This window comes from Dipodomys spectabilis, unplaced genomic scaffold (genome assembly GCF_019054845.1).
Source record: "Dipodomys spectabilis isolate Male_0828 unplaced genomic scaffold, ASM1905484v1 ptg000084l, whole genome shotgun sequence".
Classification (NCBI taxonomy): domain Eukaryota; kingdom Metazoa; phylum Chordata; class Mammalia; order Rodentia; family Heteromyidae; genus Dipodomys; species Dipodomys spectabilis.
Window position 1 is genome coordinate 4,004,851 of NW_024870761.1, and position 26,003 is coordinate 4,030,853.

The window sequence follows — 26,003 nt, forward strand, 5'->3', positions numbered from 1 at the left end:
CCTGCCTGGGCTACCTTTGAACTGCGATCCTCAGAAAACAGCTTCCTGAGTAGCTAGTATAATAGGCGTGAGCCACTAGTTTAACCCATTTCTTTACTCTATCCTCAACTCCGGTTAACCAGAAACCTAATCCAAATCACATTCTGATTTAACACCAAATGGTTAATGTAAGGAAAATTTTCTAGATTCTATTCAATCGCACATTTTTTTTGGCTTCTACTTCTTATTGGAAAACTAAAATTTACCTCAAAGCTTATCCTTCCCTAACCCTAACCGGAACAAAAATATCTCACACTTTAAACCAAATTATATCTGAATGTTTAAAGTAACACAGACTGGTTTTCATTCATTCTTACCATTCATTCTTCTTAAAATATGTGGCAGTTTTACACAATGTCTTACATGTTTTTCTCATCCTAACCCCGCTCTAACTGGCACACCTTGCCTAATCCTTTTACACAATGTTTTACATATTTTTCTCATCCTAACCCCGCTCTAACTGGCACACCTTGCCTAATCCTAAACCTATGTATAAACAAATCATCATGTTAATAGCAAGCCACTTTTTTCATATTTATCCTAACTCTTGCTCAGCGTGTAGGTCTAAATTTTACTTGCATTTTGAACATAAATTTTTAAGTGTTTTTCTATTTCCTGTCAGGTTTTATTTTTCATTATTTTTTAAAAATTTTATTTTGTTGAAAAGATGCTTTAAAGAGGGATTAGTTACATGTGTAAGGTAAGGAGTACGTTTCTTGTTGAGCATAGTGACCCACTTCTTTCTTGTTCTCCCACTATCCCATCCTTCCCCACTTCTCATACCCCTCCCTCCCCATGGTGTAAACTTCATTTTCAACATAGTGTCTTGTGCGTACAATTGTTGCAATGGGTCATCCTTCATTTTCAACATAGTGTCTTGTGCGTGTCATTTTTGCAATGGGTCATCCTGTGATGAACCTAAATTTTCTATTTCTCTAATCCATTTTCTAATTCTGTTTGGGATCTTAACCCTAACCGTAATAATAATGATAGCTCAATTCAAAAGTTAACAAAAATATTCAGGTTTTTATTCATTCTATTAATTCACTGTACATCTTGAATTAACTTGCAGTTTAGCTTAAATGTTCCAAATTAGTTTATACGCGTATATATAAAGATGTAATTTTATGTGAAAAACAGATCTTTGGAGGAAAGAGCAATGAGAAGGAAATAGAGGGAATATAATCAAATACATTAAATATATTATGGAATTGTCATTTCTGACAATTAATATCTATTAACAAAATAACTAAAAATTAAAAAAGAACACACTGCCTTCTAGTGTTCATTAAGAGAGCCATGATCTGTCCTCTGGAAAAAAAACTCATGTTAGATAAACTTTGTCCATGCATAATTTATATTGTTTGCCAATTATTTAACTTGATGAATAAAAATTTTTCGAATAAGATTCCATGACAAAAAATATAAAACAGTTACTTAGCAATTGTTTGAGAAAAAGTTATTGTCATGGGATTTAAGAAACGGAATTACTATTTCCCTACAAAGCAATGAATTAGGTTTTCTAATCTAGTATTTGTAGTAAGTTTAGAGAACATAACTGTCATGAAAAACAACTAATTGTGCGTCTTGTTTCTTGAATGAGTGATATTTTAATCATTGTCTTTTATTCAAATAAATACTTATGTTTACATTTCAAATAAGTGCAACTTTATCTCCTTTCAGAACAAGTACTTACCCTGCAATTAAATGTACTACCATATTCAGGTATTAAGAAGCTAAATTTTCTATGTTTTATATGTAGCTCTACATATCCAGAATGACGATTTTTTATTCATAAATGTCTAATGTCATATTTTTGCTTCATCCATATAAATTGTCTCATGAGGTTGTAGTGAAGGCTCCAGTAACCAAAGTAGTCAAAACCATTTCCTGAATTCTAAACTTTAAATCAAATCATTTTTAAGCTTTGATAATAGCATATATTTTCTCATCAGAGCAATTAAGCTAAAACAAATACTACTTTTTAAACATTTCACTCACATTGTAAAAATTATTAACATAGGTCAAAATGAGACTAATTATTTCAGACTCATCATATTTGGTGATCTTAGTGTGAAGAATGCAGAGAGTAGTATTCAATACATAGTATTGATTAAATTAAATTATATATCTGGATTTCTAATTTGGAGGTTAATCACATAGAAACAAGAAAACAATAAAAAATTACTTAGGGATCAACAGAAAAAGATATTTGTGCATGTACCACAGTTGCTTTATTAGTTTGTAGGTGAACACTGGACTTCGATTTATATCTTGGCTGTTGTTGTGAATAATGTGAATAACAATGAACTACAGATATGTTTATGTTAGCCAGAGAGAAATAATCACACGATTGTGTGTGATTATTTCAACTTTGGAATTCTTTAGAGAACTGCATACTACTTTCTACAACGAGAACACTAACCTGTATTTTGACCAAGAGTGTAGAAAATTTCCTTTTCTCCACAGTGTAGCCAGCCAACATTATTACCTTTTGAGTTTGTTTAAAGGGCAGGTTTTTATTGTGTGCAGTAACCAAGACTGGCCTTAGACTCAAATACTTTTACTCCAACCTCCAATCACTTGGAATTACCAGTCTTTACCACCATACCTGGTTCCTGGGATATTTTTGATAAGAGTTATAACAGTTAAGAAGTAGTATCATAGTAATTTTGAATTACATTTCTCTAATGACCTCCTCACAAAGCATTAAGCCAGCATAGAAGTTGTATTAAATACAAATTTGTAAATCCACAGGCGATTTTCACGGCTTTTTGGAAAACATGTTTATTCAGAAATTTTGCTCATTTTTAATCAAGTTTCTTGTTAATCTCATCTTTAATCTCTCTATAGAAAATCAATAATTAATTCAAGGTAGTAGAAAGGAAAAAAATTAAGCAGCTCCTAACATTTTTAATTTTTTAATAACATGATATTTTTTAAATCATTTTCTGTTAACGCTTGAGACTATATAACTCAATTTAGTTAGACCTTTTACAAGGCTATATATATTTTATTTATTTTACTTTGTTCTTACCAAAGCCTGCATGACTCATTTCACTTGGTTTCTTTCAGTCTCATGTAGTTCAGATTTCAAATTGAAGAATAAATGGAAGGAAGCAAACAAAAAATATAGTTCCCCTCATCTAATGATGAGGAAAGTGTTCATCCTTCTAAGGACCTATGATAGAATATCAAAAAGACAATTTATTCTTCTAGGTCTTCCTTATCTTTGCGATGTAACGTAAATGATGTAAAACACAACATACTGCTTAGATACTTTGATGTTTTATCAGTTTTGCACATTTTCATATGGATTTCACCTCAGTCTACAACCTTCATTCATCGTTCTGTCTCTGATATTTTTGCACTATCACGACATAAGATAACTAGTTTGATTTACAGCATAAGAAGTTATCCACCTGGCTTCCTTGGAAGCAGAGCATGGTCATTAGATATTACTTCTGGTTGCTCACACTACATGTAATGGTTTCTGTACTACTTATCACATTCTATTTAGTATTTAAAAAAGAATGCTGGCTAAACTCAAAGCTCATTCATAGGTTTATGTTAAGTTTTTCACAAGTTTTATTCTCTTAATTCTTAAGATAACATTTGCTATAATGCTAATGTTATTACCATTGTAGCGTTGGGAAAAATTGTAGTTAAAGACAGTAAGTGCATGGCCCAAAGACAGACACAGTGAGGAAGGAAATGAATCAGTTTCCAAAAGTCTTTCAGCAATACCAAGAAGGTGGGTAAAATCTCTCCATTCTCTTACACTCTCAATTCAATATTCATATTGTCCAGGAAATAACAGCCTAGCAAATATTGCCCATAGTGATCGTTTTTTGTCACATTTTGTCTCCAATACAGACTGTGTTGGTGACATTGGGTTATCATGCACAGAGCTGAGCTTACAAATTGAGGTCTGAAGACAGCCAAATTTCTTCTGTCCCACAGTTCCAGTTTCTTTTTTAAAAAGTACTAAAACTTTTAAATATCATCACTTACTATCTTTTAATCTCCAAATGAATTAAATTGGCATATAATCACTCCAAAAGTCTTTCAAATTAGATGATAAAACAGGCCTCCATGAAATAAATTTTCTTTTACTTTTAAAATTATTCTAAAAGCCTTGTGCTGGCTGGTCACACCTATAATCCTATCTACTCTGAATATTTGCTCAGGAGACTGAGATATGTGGATAACACTTGGGAACCAATCAGCGCCAAAAAAAAAAAAAAAAAAACCTTCATGAAATTATTTTTCAAAATGTTTAATGAAGTAGCAAAGAGCCAGGAATTGAGGTGTAGCTTATATAGTAGCTCACCAATCTAGACAGGAAAGGCCTAACAAGACCTTGAAGCCCCGATTTTAAACTCTGAGCACACCAATATACATGCATGGCGTGTGTTCGCATGCAAGTGTGTGTTTGCTTGCGTGCTACCACACACACACACACACACACACACACACACACACACACATTTATTCAAATTACCTTCATATCAGTGTTCTGCATTAATTTCTTTGTTAACGATATTATATGGGCAAAATAGAGGAAATAAACTCTTCCATCTCAGAACATTTTGTATGTTCTTTTTTGTAATAATACTGTGCAGAGGGGTCACATTTACAAGTATAAGGAAACTCGAACGTTTCCTAACAAGCATTGTTACCTTCTCCTTTATATTTCCCCTATCATCCCTTCCCTCCCACCTCCAAAAGTACACTCCCCTTACCCTTCCTTCCTCTGCCTAAATTGTAAAGTTCATTTTTCAACATAGTGTCTTGTGCATCTCATTGTTACAATAGGTCAACCTGTATCCCTATTTGAGCATTTTTTCCCTTCCCCTCCCCAAATTAGAGAAGCATACATACAAGATGTAAGTGCACCAACTTCAAATACAGAGAAAACAGGGGTTATAGCATTGGGAGAAACATACAGAGAAACCAAAAAAAAAAAAAAAAAAATGACATCGCACATTATAAGTACATTAGAAACAATAGCAAGAAACAAAAAACCACTAGTGTCCCTATCTTGGGGTTCAATTTCTTTAACATCATCTGATCTGGTTATATTCACATATCTTTTGAAATTTTCTGCTTATCCCAGACATAAATTCGTTATTGAAAATAAGGGAAATCATGAGACCTATGTTTCTTTGGACTTGGCTTACTTCACTCAATATTTTTTTTTCCATTTCCTAACAAATTGGGAGATGTCATTCTTTCTGATGGAGACATAGAATTCCAATGTGTATATATACCACATTTTCTTGATCATTCATCTAATGGGTGCATCTGGTTTGGTTCCATATCTTAGCTATCGTAAATAATGTTTCAATAACTATCGTTGTGTTGGTAGTTTTAGTATGGTCTTGTTTATGATAATTTGAGTAAATCCCCAAAAGTGGGATTACTGTGTCATAGGGGAGGTTTATGTGGGTTCTTCTGAGGAACCTCCATACTGCTTTCCAAAGTAGTTGAACAAGTTTACACTCTCACCAAGAAGGCAGTATGGTTCCTTTGTTGCCACATACCTTTCAGCAGCTGTTGTTGTAAAAATATGGAACGCTCCAAGAATTTGCATGTCATCCTTGTGCAGGGTGCATGCTAATCTTCTCTGTATCATTCCAATGTTAGTGTATGTGATGCTAAATTGAGCACAGTACATTTATTATATAGAAAGTATAATTTTTATTGATTTTATTAAACTAGACAATTCAACAAAAAGTAAGTTCAAAAGAATAGTTGTGAAATTTTAGAATCCTGTATTTCTTACATAAGCACACATTTAAGAATAAAATCAATATAGACATGCCAAAAACAAAATAATTCCTGATATTTGTAGTTCAAGAGATGTGTAGGAGGAAGAATTCAATTATTCTATACAAGGCACCTGTCAAAATGAACATTGCAGCAACTCTTAAGTTTTAATGTTTTAAATATGCTTAATTTTGGGATTTTGCTTATATATGCCAAAAACAGGACTGTTTGGCAGGTCTAAAACTTTTCTGTAAAGTATTTAAGATTTTTGGTAGCAGACATTAAGTACTAAGTATGTACATTTCAGAGTTTATGAAAACTTTATTAATGAGAATTTGCAAAGTCTTTGTGTAAAGAAGCAGAGTGAAGAGTTAAGATTTTAACTACACAGTTTCTGTTAAAACTTTAGGAATTCCTTACTTTATTTATTAGCAAGGAATAAATGATGATATAAGCTATGATGTACGCATGTATGTTTCTATTCACACACATACATATACACATGTATACATGCAGATATGGAGAAAGACACATAATTTCAGCCAACACAATTTTCACCAGTTATTGAATATGACTTAAACGGAATACTTGGAACAATATATATTGAAGATGTATTTGTCCCTAAGAGTTCATTTACCACTCCTCTTATCTCTTAAAACAGGTAGTTTTAGAGAGATTTGACTTACAAAATGCAGTACAAGTGATAGCAAGTCACTTGGAAACCTCAGTAAGTATAATTCATATGGTGTCTCCCTGCTCCTCAGGTAATGCTTACTCTTGTAGACACTCTCAACAACCAAAGTAGCAGGAGAATACCCTGGTAAAGAGTAAAGTAATAAGTGTTTAAATGGCATCCTTACTTGAGCTCTTTTTCCAACAACCAGCATGAATTCCTAGGCAGATGAGTGAGTCCTCAGAAAACTGGACTCTACATATACATTTAACTAACCCATGTGAAAATTCCTATGTGAGAAATGCTGACTGAGGTCTTGCTGATTTCCTGGCCAAGAAAACAAGAAAAAAAAAGGAAGTATTTTTAATGTTTTAAAGTTTGAGAATAATTTGTAACCTGTCAATAAATGTGTAGAACACAATTATACCAACTGACAAAAAAATGATGGCATTTATGTGCTCTTGGACTTCACAGGTAGAATCAGCATAAATCAAGCCAGCATTTCTTCATTTAAGATATAAGGATACTGGTTGACCTATGTAACAATGAAATATACAAGACACTCTACCAGAGGATGGGTGAAGGGGGGAGGTGGAGAGGTTTGAAGGGAAGGGATGGTAAGGGAAAAACAAAGGAGGGGGTTGCAATGCTCAATAAGAAATGTACTCATTACCTTACTTACGTAACTGTAACCCATCTGTACAGTATTTATAATAAAAATATATGTTAAAAAGATACAAGGAACACTTCTCTGCTTATATGAAGATGTATTTGTCACTCAATATAAGTAAGGTATTGGTTTTAGAACCACAGGCTTATTACTTTGGATACTCAAAAACTCTACATGAACACAGTATATTATTTACATTAGAATCTGCCCACAAGCTAGTGCAGTATAATTGCTATGAGAATTTTTACTACATTCTATATGTGTAATGAAAACTAAAAGTATACGCACTATAAACAGATACAAATTATTTCAGATAAATTTCGTATGCAGTTTGTGGATGGAATTTGGAGAGCAATTTTGAAAAGCTCAAATTTCATCAAAAAGACCAGTCTGCAAATTGTAATGAGGAGCTAATACAGCATCATTGAAATAGTACGGAACTCCAAGGAGAAGTATTTGAATTGAGACAATATCAGAAAATGTAACAACCCAAGGACTTTTTAGAAATGCAGCTGCTAGATTTCTCATGTAGAGCTTTCATAACATTTTGTGAAGCACATATCAGAACCTCACTGAAGTGTAGATGGTTTTCCCTCAACTTTCTCTCATGATCAGTCACTATCAATCAACATATAGCTAATTTTGAATAATTCTCTAATAAAATGTTGATGGAGGGGCTGGAAGGTTGGCTCAGTGGTAGAGTGCTTGCCTTGCATGCATCAGGCCCTGGGCTCAATTCCTTGGGACCACATAAGCAGAAAAGAGCCAGAAGCTGCACGGTGGCTCAAGTGGCAGAGCACTAGCCTTGAGCTAAAAAGGTGAGGGACAGTGCCAGGGCCCAGAATTCAGCCTGCATGACCGACAAAAAAAAAAATAAAACAAGTGACCAGGTACTAATACCTTGGTAGTCAAAATGTTGATGGAGTGTTTATATGCAGAAAACCTCTGAAGGCTAACTTTTCCAATTAGGACAGTCTGTATTCTATGATCCAGCTGAGAGAAAACTAGGTAAACATCCATTTAGAACCTTATGAATAATTCTGATTCTGCCCATATCACTTATCTATCCATACCTCTTCCCGAGTGAAAGGATTTGAAAAGAATTTGTCATTTAAAATTTAAATTTAGGGTTCCGGGAAGATAGTTGAGGAGAAGCTGGAAGCTAAACAAGCTATCACATAGAAAGCAGTTTCAGTGCTCCAGTGAAGAGTCCTAAGCCAGAGAATCACACCAAGTGTGCAACCACAGTACAGAGTGTTAGGCCAGAGAGGAAAAATCCAGGCAAGGAGACAAATCTGAGCACTTGCCAACAGCCATGTTTGCGAATGTGGCAGGGGCGGTCGTGGCCGGAGCCACCATACCTGCAACACAGAGAGTCTAGGACAAAGGCACCAGACACAGTAAGCAAGAGGATTCTACTCAACACCAGCAAGAACTGACAAGGAGCAGACATCTTCATCTTTCAGACCACAGGCCCAGAGATGACCCAGGAACCAGACTCCTGTGTGAGTAGGAGCCTGACTTCCTCACTCCTTCTCAGGAAACAGAGATGGGAAGGCTACCCCTCCCCGCCCACTACCGGAGATCTCCCTCTGTGATACTGGCAAAGGCCTGGCTGTGCAGCTAGCTCCAACTCAGTCCTTGGATGAAAACAAAAAGTCATTTAGCAGTTCACAGGAATCTAACCTGAACTTCCAGGCTCAGCTCCAACCAGGGAAAATTCACCCAGCCCAGGCCTGCAACAGCCCCAGGAGCGGCTTTCTTCACTGGATAAACAGAGCCACAGACTGCCCCTCCCTACAACAGTCTAGACAATCAATTGAAATTCAGTAACAGTAAACCCTGAGAATGGCTCCTGGCTGGGCTCTGTGACTACCTCAGAAGCTAGCCCCTCAGAGCAAAGCTACTGTTCGATGAAAGGCCTCAACACTACCCAGAACCTAGCCCCATCACAGCATCTCCAAAGTAGAAGAAACAGCCATCACTCTCTTTTGGGATACTCAAAGCAGATATCCCTCCCATTGAACTGGCCTGGAAGGAGGATGACAATATCCTGGGTAAAGCAAAGCATTTTTCTGCCTACTCAAACAACCTGACTTAAGAAAACAATAAAGTTACAGGAAAATAAAACACCACAAGCAGACCAGATTCTCCAAAAAGAGACTGGATATGGACACAAGGGAAATACAGGATCTTCCCATCTCACCCAAAAAAAGCAAAGAACTCTTTTGGTACCTTTAATTAATTTTTTTTAATTGTGAAAAAACTTTACAAAGGGGTTACAATTACATGGGCAAGATAATGAGTACATTTCTTATCAAGCATTGTAGCCACCTCCTTTGTTTCCCCTTCCGATCCCTTCCAAGCCTCCCCCTACCCTGTCACCAAATCCTGCCCCCTCCCCCCCACCAAAGTTGTAAAGTTCGTTTTCGACATGACAACTTGTACTTCTCATTGTTGCAACAGGTCCACCTGTATCCTTATATAAATGACTTGTTTTCCCCTTCCCCTTCACAAATTATACCGACATCAAATACATTGAAAGCAGGGGTTATAATGTGGGGGAGGGACATACAAAGCAACAAAGAAATAATCTTATAAATACAATAGACACAAATGCATGAAAGAAAAAAAACATTTAAATACATATCTTAGGGTTCATTTTCCTAACATCACTTATCTGTCCTTTTCTGCTTGACTGATACATATACTAACTATTGCAAATAAGGGAAACCATGGGATCTATGTTTCTTTGGGCTAGGCTTACTTCACTTAATATAATTTTTTCCAAGTCTTTCCATTTCCTAAAAAATGGGGCCAATGTCATTCTTTCAAATGGAGGCATAGAATTCCAGTGTGTATATATACCACATTTTCTTGATCCATTCATCTACTGAGGGGCATCTGGGTTGGTTCCATATCTTAGCTATAGTAAATAATGCTGCAATAAACAAAGTTGTGCTGGTAGGTTTAGTGTGGTCTTGTTTGTAAACATTTGGGTAAATGCCCAAAAGTGGGATTGCTGGATCATAGGGGAGCTCTATGTGAAGTCTTTTTTGAAACCTCCATACTACTTTCCAAAGTGGTTGAACAAGTTTACAGTCCCACCAACAATTAATTAAGGTTCCCTTCTGTCTACATCCCCTCCAGCATCTGTTGTTATTAGAGTTCATGATTTTTGCCATTCTAACTGGTGTGAGGTGGTATCTCAGTGTTGTTTTGATTTGCATTTCTATTATGGCTAGGGAGGTTGAGCGTTTCTTCGTGTGTCTATTGGCCATCCTTCTTTCTTCTTCAGAGAAGTTTCTCTTTAAGCCTTTCACCCACTTATTTATTGGGCAGTTGTTTCTTTGAGGATTTGTTGTTGGGGGGGATTTAATTTTTTGAGTTCCAAGTATATTTTAGATATGAGTCCCTTATCTGTTGTATGGCTAGTGAAGATCTTCTCCCAATCCGTGGGATTTCTATTGATCTTGCTAGCTATGTCCTTTGCCAGGCAGAAGCTCTGCAATTGCATGCAATCCAGTTTGTCCAACCTTTTTTTGATTTTTTTGTTTTTCTGGGTCTCTAGTAAGAAAATTTTTAATATTTAACTTTAAAAATTGTTTTCTATTAACTTTTTCTCTTCCTCTTCTAATTTTTATTTTAGGGGTATATGTATGTGTGTGCTTTTTTTCATTTTTGTTTAACTCTACTGACCTTTTGACCCTTTTCTCCTTTCTTTCTCATTCTTTTCACTTTTTCTTCTCATTCATTCTTCTTTGAGTGATTTAATTGCTGTTCTCCTCATTCTCAGATATACCTGTAGTCGATTATTAGACGTTATCCCCCCTTGTACAACTTAATCCAGAAATTTATTACTGAATTCAAAACCTCTTAGAATTAAATTCCTTAATAGCCATACTACCTCTATATACCTATATAAAATTTTACGCATTCTTATTTTTTAACTTTTCACGTCTCCTTTCTATCCCTCCCCTTCTCTTATCCTATTCCCGTCCTTCTCTGAATATTGCGTTTTTAATTTGCATCATTCTTCAGTGTTTCACTTTTTAATTTTTAATTTTTGTTTCACTATTTTTGCTTGTCTCTTTTTCTCTTTCTTTTTTTCCCAGTCTCTACTATCATTCTATTGAACCTATTTCCCTCTACCTATCCACATCCCTCTATTCTTATTTATATCCACACCTCTCACTAAACTTAATAATTTCTGGTTTGCCAAATTCTTCTTTGCAGTTCATAGCCTATTAATACATACTTGTTTGATGTTGAAAAATATATCTGTTGAACTAGATTACATCTGCAGGCTTTTGACTGTGCAACTACAGACTTTGTTGATGCTTGCCTTATGATAGTTTTCTAGCACAAACTGGTGTTACTCTCATCCCAAATGGGCAGAATAAACCGGAAAAATACAAGAAAAATGGCAAGTCCGGGTATCTCAACTCCCACTCATGATAATCATGGACAAAACAGATAATGAATAATCCAGAGGAGAGCTCCCCAAAAGCTCTACAAACACTAATGGTAAACATGGTAAGTAAAAAATTGAAAATCTGCAAAGGACTCTGTGTGAGCATGATAGAGAGAGAGGAGGCAAACCAAAGGTCAAAACAGGAAGCTCATAGGTGTGAGGAAGCTACTCAAAGATAGATAAAAGAATTGCATGATCAGCTTGTGAACACTCAAAGAGAAATAAAGGAATTGTGTGAGTAGGCTGAGATCAGTCAAAGAGAACTACAGGAATTGCATGAACGTGAGGAAACTAATCAAAGAGTAATAAAGGAATTGCAAGAATGGGATGAGCATAGACAAAGATCACAAGAGGCATTCATGGAATCCATAAACAGAGAGCTGATAGAAGTCAGGGAGTACACAAAGGGAATGCTGCATGGATCCCAACAGAAGGAATGGGAGTCCAAGGAAACCATAACCAATCCACCAAGTGATTTGAGAATAAACACTGAACACCAAATTAAGGAAGGAAAGAATTTCATACAAGATCTAAAACAAAGATCCATCAAAGAATTAGAAGCCATAAAAACTGACCAACTCGAAGGAAAAGAAAAAAAAAGTAGAAAGTCTGGATAGTAGGATAGGCCATGCAGAAGATTGAATTCTGAGGATAGAAGACAGCCTAGATATTATAGAGAAAGAACATACAACCATCCAAGACAAATCCAAGAAATATCATAGATCTATTCAACATTCAACCCTTGGAAGACACCATTAGAAGGCCTAATCTGAGGATAATGGGTGTAGAGGAACACCTAGAGCCAGAAGTCAATGGTCTAGGAAATTTGTTTAACAGGATCCTAGCAGATAACTTCCCAAACATGCAAAAAGATAGGTCTATTCAGATACAAGAAGCTTTTAGAACTCCCAATAGACTAGACCAGAACAAGATATCCCATTGTCTCATTATAATGCACAAAGGATTAATTCAGAACAAGGAAAAGATCCTTAAAGTTGTCATGGAGAAAATATCAATCACCTATAAAGGGAAATCAATTAGAATCACCTCAGATTTCTCAGCAGAGACAATCAAAGCAAGAAGAGCCTAGAATGGTGTAAGCCATGCCCTAAAGACAAACAACTATCAACCAAGAATATTTTATCCAGCTATACTCTCCTTAGTAATCGGAGGTCAAATAAAACCCTTCCATAGCAAACAAAAATTGAAAGAATATATCCCCGCCAAACCAGCCCTACAAAAGAATTTTAAAGATGTCCTACACAGAGTAAACCAACAAGACCACAATAAAGGCCAAGAAACAGCACCCAAACTGAGAACCCAAGAACCATAGGAAGAACACAGTTACAGCAGCCCCGAAGTAGTTAGATAAAATGGCAGGAACTCCCAAATACCTCTCAGTTCTATCTCTCAACATTAACGGGCTTAACTCTCCAATTAAGCGACAAAGTCTGTCTACTTGAATTAAAAAGCAAGATCCTTCTATCTGCTGCCTTCAAGAGTCACATCTTGCCCACAAAAACAAACACATTTTCAATTTTAAAGGCTGGAACAAAATCTACCAAGCAAACGGCCCCCATAAACAGGAAGGAGTTGCAATCCTAATATCAGATAAAAATAGGCTTTTAATTAAAATTAGTGAAAAGGTCGGTACATACTAATTAAGGGATCACTCCTTCAGGAGGATATTACAATTCTAAATATCTATTTGCCAAACAACGGAGCACCCTAATTCATCCAAGAAACACTACTTTCCCTCAACTCCCACAAAGATCCATAGACATTAATTGTTGGGGACTTTAACACACAATTTTCCCCACTAGATAAATGAACATCGCAAAAACTCAACAGAGAAACCGCAGATATAAACAACTGCATAGACCAAATAGATTTAACCGACTTCTACTGAATATTTCACCCAGCAGCATTAAACAATACGTTTTTCTCAGCAGCACATGGAACATTTTCCAAAATAGACCACATTTTAGGCCACAAAGCAAACTTGTCCAAATTCAGAAACAGTGAAGTTACACCTTGCATTCTCTGAGACCACAAGGGAATATAATTAGAACTTAACACCAAAAGCCACCAAAGAAAGTCATGTAACACATGGATCCAGAACAACACACTGCTGAATCACGAGTGGGTCATGGAAGAGATCAGAAAGGAAATTCAAATGTTCATGATATTCTACAAAAATGAACACACCAATTACTAGCTCCTCTGGGACACAGCAAACACAGTATTCAGAGGCAAGTTTATACCTCTGAATTCCTACATCAACAAATTAGAGAGACCTGAAACCACTTTAATGAGACATCTGAGCCTCCTTGAAAAAGAGCAGCAAGTTAAACACAATCCAGTAGATGGAAATGAATAATTAAAATTAAATCATAATTAAATGAATTGCAATGTAAAAAAAAGAAAGTTTCAAGAAACCAAAGAGTTGATTCTTCGAAAAAAGTAACAAAAATGACACACCCTTAGCAGAAAAAAAAGAGAACACACCCAAATAAACTCAGAGATAAGAATGGAAACATCATCACAGAAACAACTAAGATTCAGAACATTAAAAGGGAATGCTTCTAAAACCTTTCTACTAATGAGTTTGAGAACTTGGCAGAAATGGACCTTATCCAAGCAAATACTGACATGCCAAAACTAAGCCAAGATGAATCAAAGTATTTTAAAAGGTCTATATCAAGCATTGAAATAGAAACAGCAATAAGAGACCTCCCATCTAAGAAAAGCCCAGGACCAAATGGTTTTATAGCGGAATTCTATAAGGCCTTCAAAGCAGAGCTCACACCAATACTCTTCCAACTCTTCAATGAAACTGAAAGAGAAAGTTCACTACTAAACTCATTCTATGAGGCCATCATAACACACATCCCAAAACCAGGAAGGAACTCATCAAGGAAAGAGAACTATAGATCCATTTCTTCGATAAACATTGATGCAAACTTCTCAACCAAATTTTGGCCAATCTGCTTCAAAAATTCCTCCAAAAAAATCATACACCACGATCAAACAGGTTTCATTTCAGGGATGCAAAGCTGGTTTAATATATGCAAATCAAATAATATAATTCATCACATCAACAGAAGCAAGGATAAGAACAACATGGTTATCTCAATAAATGCAGAAAAAGCAATTGACAAGATCCAACACCCTTTTTTATGGAGGTTCTGGAAAAATGAGGAATCCATGGAACCTTCCTCAATACAATAAAGGCTGTATATGACAAACCTGTACCCAGCCTTATACTTAATGGTAAAAAACTATTTCCTCTTAACTCAGGAATGAGACAAGGATGCCCACTCTCTCCACTTCTCTTCAGTCTAATATTGGAATGCCTAACTACAGCAATAAGACAAGATGCAAATATAAGAGAGATCCAAATAGGGAAAGAAGAAGTAAAACTCTCCCTCTTTGCAGATGACATGATCTTGTATTTAAAGAATCGCACAGAGTCCACTCCAAAATTACTCAAGCTGATTCAAAACTTCGGCAAAGTAGCAGGGTATAAAATTAATCCTCAAAAATCAATGGATTTTCTGTATGCCAACAATAAGAAAAGAGTGGCTGGAATTAGGATAGCAACTACATTCGTAATAGCCCCATAAAAAATAAAATACCTAGGAATTAAATTAACCAAAGAAGCGAAAGACCTCTATGATGAAAACTTTAAAAAACTGAAAAAGGTAATCAAAACTGAACTTAGAAAGTGGCAAAAACTCCCATACTATTGGATTGGGAAAGATCAACATCATGAAAATGGCAATACTTCCAAAGGCTATCTACAAATTCAATGCGATATCTATCAATATTCCAACCTCATTCTTCAAGGAAATGGAAGAGGGAATTCATATGGAACAATAAAAGACTCTGAATAGCAAAAATGATCCTTAACAGAACAGTGCTGGAAGAATATCAATACCACATTCAAATTCAACTACAAAGCCATAGTAATAAAAACAGCTTGGTACTGGCACAAGAACAGACCTCAGGACCAATGGAATAGAATTATAAACCCAGAAATGAACTTACAGGCCTATAGCCATTTAATCTTTGGTAAGGGAGCTAAAAAATAGAATCAAAGAAAGACAGTCTCTTCAGTAAATGGTGCTGGTAAAACTGGTTAACAATTTGTAGAACACTAAAGCTAGATCCTTATATATCACCCTTCACCAGAATCAACTCCAAATGGATAAAAGACCTCATACTCAAAGCAGACACTCTGAAAACATTGCAGGATGGAATAGGAGAAACCCTAGGTCTTGTTGGCACAGTCCGAAATTTTCTTAATAGAGACCCAGAAACACAACAAATCAAAGAAAGGTTGGACAAATGGGATTGCATAAAATTGCAGAGCTTCTGCCTGGTAAAGGACATAGCTAGCAAGATTAACAGAAAGCCCACGGATTGGGCTTTCTGTTGGCCATAAAATGGACAAGGGTCTCATATTTAAAATATACCTGTAACTCAAAAATTTAAATACCCCAACAAATCTTCAAAGAAACAACTGCCCAATAAATAAGTGGGCTAAAGACTTAAAGAGAACCTTCTCTGAAGAGGAAAGAAGGATGGCCAATAGACATATGAAGAAATGCTGAACCTCCCTAGTCATAAAAGAAAACAACATTGAGATACCACCTCACACCAGTTAGAATGACTATAATCAAGAACTCTAATAACAACAGATGCTGGAGGGGATATGGACAGAAAGGAACACTACTGTATTGTTGATGGGAGTGTAAACTTGTTCAACCAGTTTGGAAATCAGTATTGAGGTTCCTCAAAAGTCTACAAATAGAGTTCCCCTATGACCCAGCAATCCCACTTTGGGTATTTACCCAAATGTTCACATATAAGACCACAGTAGAGCTTCCACCACAACTATATTTATTGCATCATTATTTACAATAGCTAATATATGGAACCAACCCAGATGCCCCTTTAGTAGATGAGTAGATGAAGAAAATGTGGTATATATATACACACTGGAATTCTATGCCTCCATCAGAAAGAATGACATTTGCCCCATTTGTTAGGAAATGGAAAGACTTGGAAAAAATATATTAAGTGACGTAAGCCAGGCCCAAAGAATCATAAGTGCCATGGTTTCCCTTATTTGCAATAACTAGTGTATGTCTGAGACACAGAAACTGTCAGACAAGTTGATGTTAGGGAAATGAACCCTAAGCTATATATTCAAATGTTTTTTCCTTTCATGTGATTGTTTCTAACACATTTATAAGATTATTTCTTTTTTGCTTTGTATGTCCCTTCCTCACTGTACAAACCCTGCTTTCACTGTACTTGATGTTGGTATAATTTGTGGAGGGGAAGGGAAAAAACAAATCGTTTAAATAATAGGGATACAGTTGGACCAATTACAACAATGAGATGTACAAGTCATTATGTCGAAAACAAACTTTAAAATTTTGGTGGGGGGGAGGATTGGGTGGGGAGCGGGGAGAGGACGGGAAGTTATGGGAAGGGGAAACAAAGGAGGAGGCTACAATGCTTGATAAGAAATGTACTCATTATCTTGCCCATTTAATTGAAACCCCTTTGTACAGTATTTTCACAACAACAACAAAAAAATAAATTTAACTATGGAATGAAAATAGTTCCAATAATGCATTGCATTAAGGAATTTAGAAATAACTGAGAAACTTAAAGGTGCATAAGATTTTTTTTATTGGAAATGAAGGGATATTGGAATTTGGTTCTCTACATTTTAAGCAATTTGCTTAAAAGAATAGGCAAAATAAAATTTATATTTGCAGCAGAATTGACACATTAAATTTAGTATATTGAAAGGGAAACAAGCCTCAACAATATGCCAATTCTCTCTTCTTATTTATCTCTAAAGGTTTATGCTTCAGGACTCTGAATATTAAAACTTCAAAAATATTTGTGTTTAGCTAGTTGTGCAAAGGGGTTTTGCTTCATCATGTCAGTGTTGAATAGAGTGTATGTGCATTTCAATATACAGTGCATCTGGATCATTGTTAAGCTTCACATTTTTCTTCCTTCCCTTACTCCAACCCCACCTATCCATTCATGTTTCCTACTTATATTCTGACATGTGTACATTGAATGTTATGAATGTATTAGTCCACCATTTCCCTCTACATTCTTCTACCCTACTCCCTTTTAGCCCAGATCCCCTTTTAAGACTTGTTTCAACTTCATGGTATTTTGTTAAATATCTCTAATTTGGCATTTGGCTATGGGCTTGCCACATCCTCTCTTCCATATTTGACCTACATAAATGAGCATATTTCTCCACATTTCTAATCTCAGAATGGCTAAAATAGATCTTTACTATTCACCTTCTGTCCTAACTTTAGAATTGGACTTTCAGGGCCATCCAATAGAGCATTTTTATTCTCTACACAATGAAGATGGAAGGGAAATAATTTCCATTCTGTCAGCATTATGTTATCCATCATGAATTCCCATCGCTTATCACTTCAGCAATCTAAATTTAAAGTCATATTTTCGGCATTATATTCACAAAGTATAAGTGAATATCAAGGGTAATTTACCTAGTATTGGACGTTTAGGGACGATCTTCAATTTCTGATGATAGAAGCAGGAATCAGTTTCAATTTTCAGATTCCACTATGTAGTGAACTCTGTAGTCTTCTAAGTTTTCGATAAATTTCTAGTTATTTTTTGTTAATAATTGAAGAAGTTTTATTTCAGTATTTGCAATGCTGCTCCAATTATTTTTAAAGTTTCACAATAAGTTAGACTGAACTTTTTCCTCTCATGTTCCCCACTAGTTCAGGTTAAGTCTCCTTTCGTTTCATTTTTTGAGAGACCAAGGGATGAGGTTAAACAGAGAGATGATCATTACTCAGATATCTCCTTCCTCTTCTGTTTCTGCTGTTCTTGTTGAGAGGAAGACTGGAACAGGGAACATGAGTGATGCTTGACTTCACCATACAAGGGAGCATTCCTGGCATATCAATTATTGTTTCTCAGAATCACTTCAATTGCTTACTCTTGCCTTCTCTCTGACAGTAAACTAAATGTGGCTTCCTTGGTGCAGAAGGAAGCAAACTAACATGTTATTACCCGTAAATTGTTATTTTATATCTCAGCTTACTACTACCAAAAATAAAAAGCTTTGGCTACATAAATGCAAAGGTACTGATTGTCCAAAAAAACCTTAGTGAGGAGTAGACTATTGTACTCAGCTACCCCCTCCACTCGTATCCTCCCTTCCACTCCCCTCCCCTCTTTTAACCTCCCTTCCTTTCTTCTTTCTTTGTGTCTCTCTCCTACATATTCATCTCCATCTTCTCTCTTTTTCTCTTCCAGTAGCAAGTGCTTTGGTTTATCAGACAACACATAAATAATTGAACAAATATTTTTTCTCCTCTTTTTGTGATTTTTTATTCTTATGAAGTGAGTTTTAGCACAGCACCAGTGGCTTACACCTAGATAGTCGGTAGGTTCAAATTTGACAATTGCAATTCGAAGCAATTCCAAGAAGATAAACCTAAGATATTCTTTTCTCCACTTGTGGTAAATGGAAGAAGTGAAGGTGTGGCTTGGGAGGTATAGAGCAAACATTGAGATTTAAAGCCCAGATAGAGCTCAAGGCCAGGAGTGCAAACCCCAATACCAGCATAATTTAAAAAAAATTAGTCCTTTGTCTTTGAAAAGGGATATTTCTCCAAAAATTCATACCCAGGACAATTTTCAAGGTCTGAGACTCTTTTTAAGTCTCTTTCACATCTTAAACTGATTCCTTTGCTTGATTCATATTATGGAAAATAGGAGTCACACTTCATATTAAAATGATTGCACATTACTGAACAGTTCTTACCATTTTTAATGTAAAGAAAGCATGAGAGAAGAATTCACCTCACTTGCATGAGTTAGGTTTGACTCACTGACAGACTTTTGCAAGTAAATGAGGATCTGTTTACATGTAAAGAAGTCTATATAGATGGTTTTCTAGGAGAGAGAACAAGCTACCTGTTTCCAAGTTTGAATCAGATTAAGTTTATTCCTATGATATGCTAAAGAGAAGCTCATCTCATACAACATTATGCAGGCAGTAATTTCAAAAATATCCCATGTTTATGTTTTGAACAGCTAAGTTTTCACAAACAAAAAACAGTTTACTGAGCCAAGAAAATATGTTAGAGCAATAGAAACTATGCTAAATATGGTTAATGGTTGAGTGATATGTGTAAAAGAGTTCTGTAATCACAACTAAACTATAAGTTTTTTCATCATGTCCTTAACAAGAATCTCTAAGATAGGCCTTGCTAAATCTGTCATAGAGGGTGGTGTTTATGCAATTGTCAGGTTTTTAGGGTCCAATATCTTCCACTGTCGCTTGGGTTGCAAACTGCTCACACCACATGCAGTGTCTGGAAACACATGCTGTCTTGCTAGGCACCTAAGGGATTTTTTTTGCCACTGTGAATAGTTATTGTTTTCCTTCTTGTAATTATACCTGTCAGTGTGAAGTCCTTTCATGAAAAGAATAATAGTTTTTGTACCATTTGTTCCAGTAACAAATCTGAGATATAAGTATAGTCGGGTGTCAGTGCCTCATGCCTATAATCCTAGCTACTCAGGAGGCTGAGATCTGAGGATCACAGTTCAATGCCAGCTCAGGCAGGAAATTCCATGAGATTCTTATCTCCAATAAACTACCAGAAAACTGGAAGTGGCGCTATGTCTCAAGCAGTAGAACTCTTGCCTTGGGCTGAAGAGCATTTGGACAGCACCTAAGCCCAGAGTTCAAGCCCCACGACTGACCAAAAAAAATTTATCTATCTATCTATCTATCTATCTATCTATCTATCTATCTATCTATCTATCTATCTATCTATCTATCTATCTGTCTGTCTGTCTGTCTGTGTATGTATGTATGATGAGATGAATTACATTTAAATATAAATAAATATTTGTGATACACATTTAAAATATAAGTTAATATATGATCTATTTATAATATAAACATATATTTACATATATAAGACCATATTACATCTGTATGTTTATCAATATACTTGTAATTTATATCCAAAGAGTACATCTGAAGATTTTGGGGAAAAAGTAGAGTGTCTAAAGGCTTACTACTGACCCACCATACTTTCAATCATTTTTTCCACTTATTGCAATGTCTGGAGTACTAAGACTGAATGATTATGAAACAGAGTTGTTGTTTTATTCCTTATGATTTTGGATTAGAAACATCTATTTACTTGGTATAAAACCTACCAAAATGTGATCTTGAAATCACACTCCACAAACTGGACATATACCTCAATTTAGCAACTTACATTTCTCAAACTTTTATTTGACTCCTGTATCTCACATACATTGTTTCCTTCAAGTCAGCTACATGTACAAACAGGCCTAGATTTTCATGCTCACATACATCCCCATACTCACATGACATACTAAATGTAACATTGTAATAAAAAATAATATATATACTGAAAAAAAACACCTTTGCAATTGTAATTAAATTTTATTTTTAAATACAATTCATCATTGAAATACTGATGAAAGAGCAACTGAGAGATGTTTCAAATAGTAGAGTACCTGCCTAAAGAGCATGTTTCTTATTCCAAACATCATTATTTCTATCCTTCCTTCTCCCACATAAAAAAGCATAAATAACTACAGAATTAACTACATGTTCCTTAATCACTCATTGAAGAGAGAAACTGTTTTATATATATATATACACACACACACACACACACACACACAAACACACACACACACACACATATATATATATATATATATATATACACATATATATATACACATATACACACACACACGCACACACACACACACACACACACATATATATATACACACACAATGATATACTATTTAGCCACACATAATTATGAAATCATATCATCTTCAAGAAAATAGAAATGGAAGCTTTCATACTAAAGCAATTAGCGATACTGTGAAAATCAAATATTAGATTTCTCATATGCAGACTCTAGACCCAGAAATTAAAATGAATGATACAGCTGTAAAAGATGGAACTGATTAAGTTTGGAAAAAAGTAAGAGAGAACATGAGGAGAAATATTGTGGAGTAACTATGTTCAAATATTTCATAAGTTAGTATGATGACATAATAAAATATATGTATAAAAATAGGATAATGAAATTAATAAAAGGAATAAAATTTAACAAGTTACATTATATGGATATATGTTTATAACACAATAAAATACTTTTTTGAAATTAATATTTGCTAAAAAATAGTAAAATTCATTCCAGTTGTTATAGATTCTTATGTTAATTTCCATTTTTAGCTCAGATATTTCCCTGATAAAGTAAAAGGAGAAATTGGTTTTGCTCATTTAGAAGGACAATCTTGTCCAAATAGCATTAAAGTATTCTAGATAATTACTGTCAATGTGAAATTGTTCAAGTTATTATATTAGAATATTTCCAATTGACTCTTCAAAATATTACCCTATAGGTACATACTTTTTGCTATTTATTGAATTTTTTCTACTCAATTATTATATACCATTTTCTGAATGTGGTTTGATATATGTAACTAGTATATATTATACCTGACCAGGAAATCAATTATTCAGAAAGTTTTTATCAAAAATGCCTATAACGAAATAAAGAGTTAAATCCAAATTATGTATATTTGAAGGCAATACTTTGCTTAGTCGTCTTCTCACATTCTTCATTCCCTTCTTGAGAATAATACACATTGTAAGGGAATGCTTAACATGTTTTAGAGAAATAGGTTGACTTTAGTCAAATGAGTTACTCTATGCTGCGTTGTGGTTTACTTTATATCCAGAAGAGCTAAATTCTTACCTTATTATTTTCCTTAGATTTTATACTCAGGTTTAACCTCTGATGGGTGACTGATAAAGGTATAAACATTTTTTAACAGTGGCTAAATTTAGGCTGAGGAATCCAGGTACAACTTTACTCATGCAGATAGGCCTGATCAGTCATGAGAAAATGATATCAAAATGTTAACCTATGCTTCCTGAAATCATGCTTATGAGATTTTGTGTATTATAAATGGTGGTTATTAGCATTTGTTTTGTAAACAACATTTCTTGGGTTAGGAACTGAAGTGAGATATTATACCCAGATCAAAATTTAAGGAAGCATCCAAAATTAGTTACCAAGATATAAATCATTTAACACAATGTTTTAAAAATGAAAGACAAAGGAAATAATTTATGAAAAAAGCCAACATTTTAAATAAATACAGAATCAGTATGACTGATTTTTCTTTTTATCCCAGTTGCAATACGGATTGCATGATGACTTTTCTAGCTATGTTTAGTTGGGTCTTGATATTTAGTTGGAGAAGTTATGTTCTTTCATATATTCATTTGTCAGATCAAAGAGGAAATGAATTCCATGCCAGAGTCAACATCCATAATTATGTTACAGTTGTATTCTACTACTTTGCCAAAGTTTCAAATCAGCTCGAGTAACTTGGGTCTTCTTTGGATCTAACTACTTAGGTATACAATTTAGTCAGTACTAGATTTTGACCACCATTAATTAAATTATTATTTTGCACAAACTACTATTATTCTCTCTTACCATGAGATTTTTAATTTCATTTATATAATGTGCTGATGTTTTCCTTTAGATAATCCACATTCAGTCTTCTAAAAACAGTATAATATTGAGTATTTTTAAATTATGTACACTCATGTACACTGCTCAGATTCTATAATTTGCACATTTTGTTCTTGTTAAGTCAGTAGTGTTTAGTTCTCATTATGGATATTTTGGAATTACTAATTACATTTCAGAATTTTTAAGAATGTTATGATTTTTGTGATTTAATACTGTAGCATTTTTCCTTTTAAGTATGTGCAGATCTTACTTTACATACAGTTACATTCGTTTTAAACAATTTGATCCATTCAAGAGATTTTCTATATTACTTTTTTTGGGGGGGAGGGGGGTCCGGATATGGGGCCTCAACTCTGGACCTGGTCGTTGTCACTCTGCTATTCAGCTCAAGATTAGTGCTCTACTACTTGAGCCACAGCTACACTTCTGGCTTTTTTCTTTTTGTTTATGTGGTGCTGAGGAATCTAACCAAGGGCCTCATGCATGCAAGGCAAGGGCTCCACAACTAAGCCACTTTCCCAGCCCCACTAATACTTTTCTATGCTACATTGTTATATTAATTTATTCAAACACACACATACACACATACAAACACACAGATACCCACATTTTTATTATAAGACCCACTCCGTCTGCAAGAAAATATTTCAATAGGAATTCCATAAAATATTTAGTCTGCTGAGTTCTGATTAGAATTTGCAGAAATATCTACTTGCTTCTTCCCCTGGACAAGTCATTATCATTTGTGAAGGTGTTGCCAATTGAATTTAGAATGCCCCAGAAAGATGTGTTAAAGAAAAATGACTTTCTATTTCCTCCCAGACTGTGGAGAATATCTGAATAGTTCTGGAGATTAAGTTCTTCAGCGTGAAAGATATGGGAACATAGACTCTCAACTATTTCTTATTTTATCTTTTAATCGATCTAGGTAAAAAAACTTTTCTATTTGACATAATCCCCATCTTGCCATTGTCTTGTCACAGGCTCCCAAAGCAGTAAAACCAACTGAACATATACTGAAACATTCAAACTTGTAAATCTGAATAAGCATTTCTGTTCAATAAGTCCATAACATCCCTTATTATGGTAAGTTATAAAGCTAACCCAGAAGTCTAGTCTTTCTAACAATGTAGAGTATGTTAAATTATGTTTCATTATAGAATATCTAACTCCATGTTTTATTTTATATCTTTGTTTCTGTTGATCCCAGGGCTTAAACTCAAGGCCTGGATGGTGTTTTTGTGTTCTAAGCCAGTGCTCGACATACAATCTGAACTGGAACTCCATTTGCCCTGGTGGTTAAATGGAGATAAGAATCTAATGAACTTTACTATGCAGGCTGGATTTGAACTGTGATCGTCAGATCTTAGCCTCTTAACTAGCTGAGATTACATCCTTGAGCCACCAGTGCCTACCCATATTGCATATTTTCTGTAATTCAAATATTCAGCATTGTGTAGATGCTCCTACTACAATATATAAAAAAAAACTTAACCTAGTTTTCACTGTATTTGATGTTGGTATAATTTGCGGAGGGGAAGGGAAAAACCAAATTGTTTAAATATGGATACAAGTGGACCCAGTGCAACAATGAGATGTATATTATGTAGAAAAATTAAATTTCAACTTTGGCTCAAAGTGGGAGAGATGGTCGGGGAGATAGAAAGGGATGATAAAGGGATAGAAAGGAGGAGGTAAGAATGCTTGATAAGAAATTACTCATCTGGGCTGCGAAGGTGGATCAGTGGTAGAGCGCATACCTTGAATGCCTGAGGCCCTGGGTTCGATTCCTCAGCCCCACATAAGCAAAAAGAAAAAATCCGGAAGTGGCGCTTTGGCTCAAGTGGTAGAGCGCTAGCCTTGAGCTGAAGAGCTGAGGGACAGCGCCCAGGCCCAGAGTTCAGGCCCCACGACCAGGATCCCCCCCCCCAAAAAATAAAAGAAATGTACTCATTGCATTGTCCCTGTAATTGTAACCCCTCTGTATGGTATTTTCACAAAAAAACTTAAAACTTAAAACGGATATTTGTAAAGTATATAATGAAGGAAGAATTTTCATCCTTTACAAAATCTATGCTAAACTATCTATATTTTATTGTACCTTTCCTGCAACCAGTTTGATATAGTTTAATACCTGTCATGCCAAGTTTCTCTATATTCTACTGGAGATTTAATTTTTCATGTATGTATGTACATGTAAATGTATATCTATATGTATATATGTATCTATCTGTATATGTTCCAATGTGCATCATCAAACTTGAAACTTTGCTTTTTTTTTTTTTTTTTTGCTGTTCAGCAGTTAACCTGTTCTGCTCAATCTGTGACATTATCTGTGCTCATTCTGATTATTCCTTTATTTACCACACCATCAGCCTTTTAAAATCAGCTTTATTTCCAGAGATGATTACCAATCAGTCCAACCAATATACACCCAGAGGGTTTTAATAAAACATGCTTTAAGGAAGGAAGATAACATGAAGTGACAACTACAAAATTTCTACAGAGACCTGACATCTTTCACATTTCTGCCTTCCTCCTGATACTTATGCAATCATTGACTAACACTATTAATAATACTGCAATTATAACTTAAAGGTCAATGTTTTTCCCAACCTGAAGCCTTCTTTTCCATGATTTTTGACATAAACTTTTGTGAGACATTTTTGATAGTGGTGGGATTCCATCCAAAACAAAGCCATGTATATCAAGAAAGCCAATGGTTTC

General features: G+C 35.0%; 1 non-coding gene across 1 annotated transcript; it reads right to left on the reverse strand.

Moving 5' to 3' along the window:
- Positions 1–5,605: 5,605 nt before the first annotated feature.
- LOC122111018 lies at positions 5,606–5,712 on the reverse strand. The gene has a single exon (XR_006147970.1). It is a non-coding gene; the product is annotated as a U6 spliceosomal RNA (small nuclear RNA).
- Positions 5,713–26,003: the final 20,291 nt, after the last annotated feature.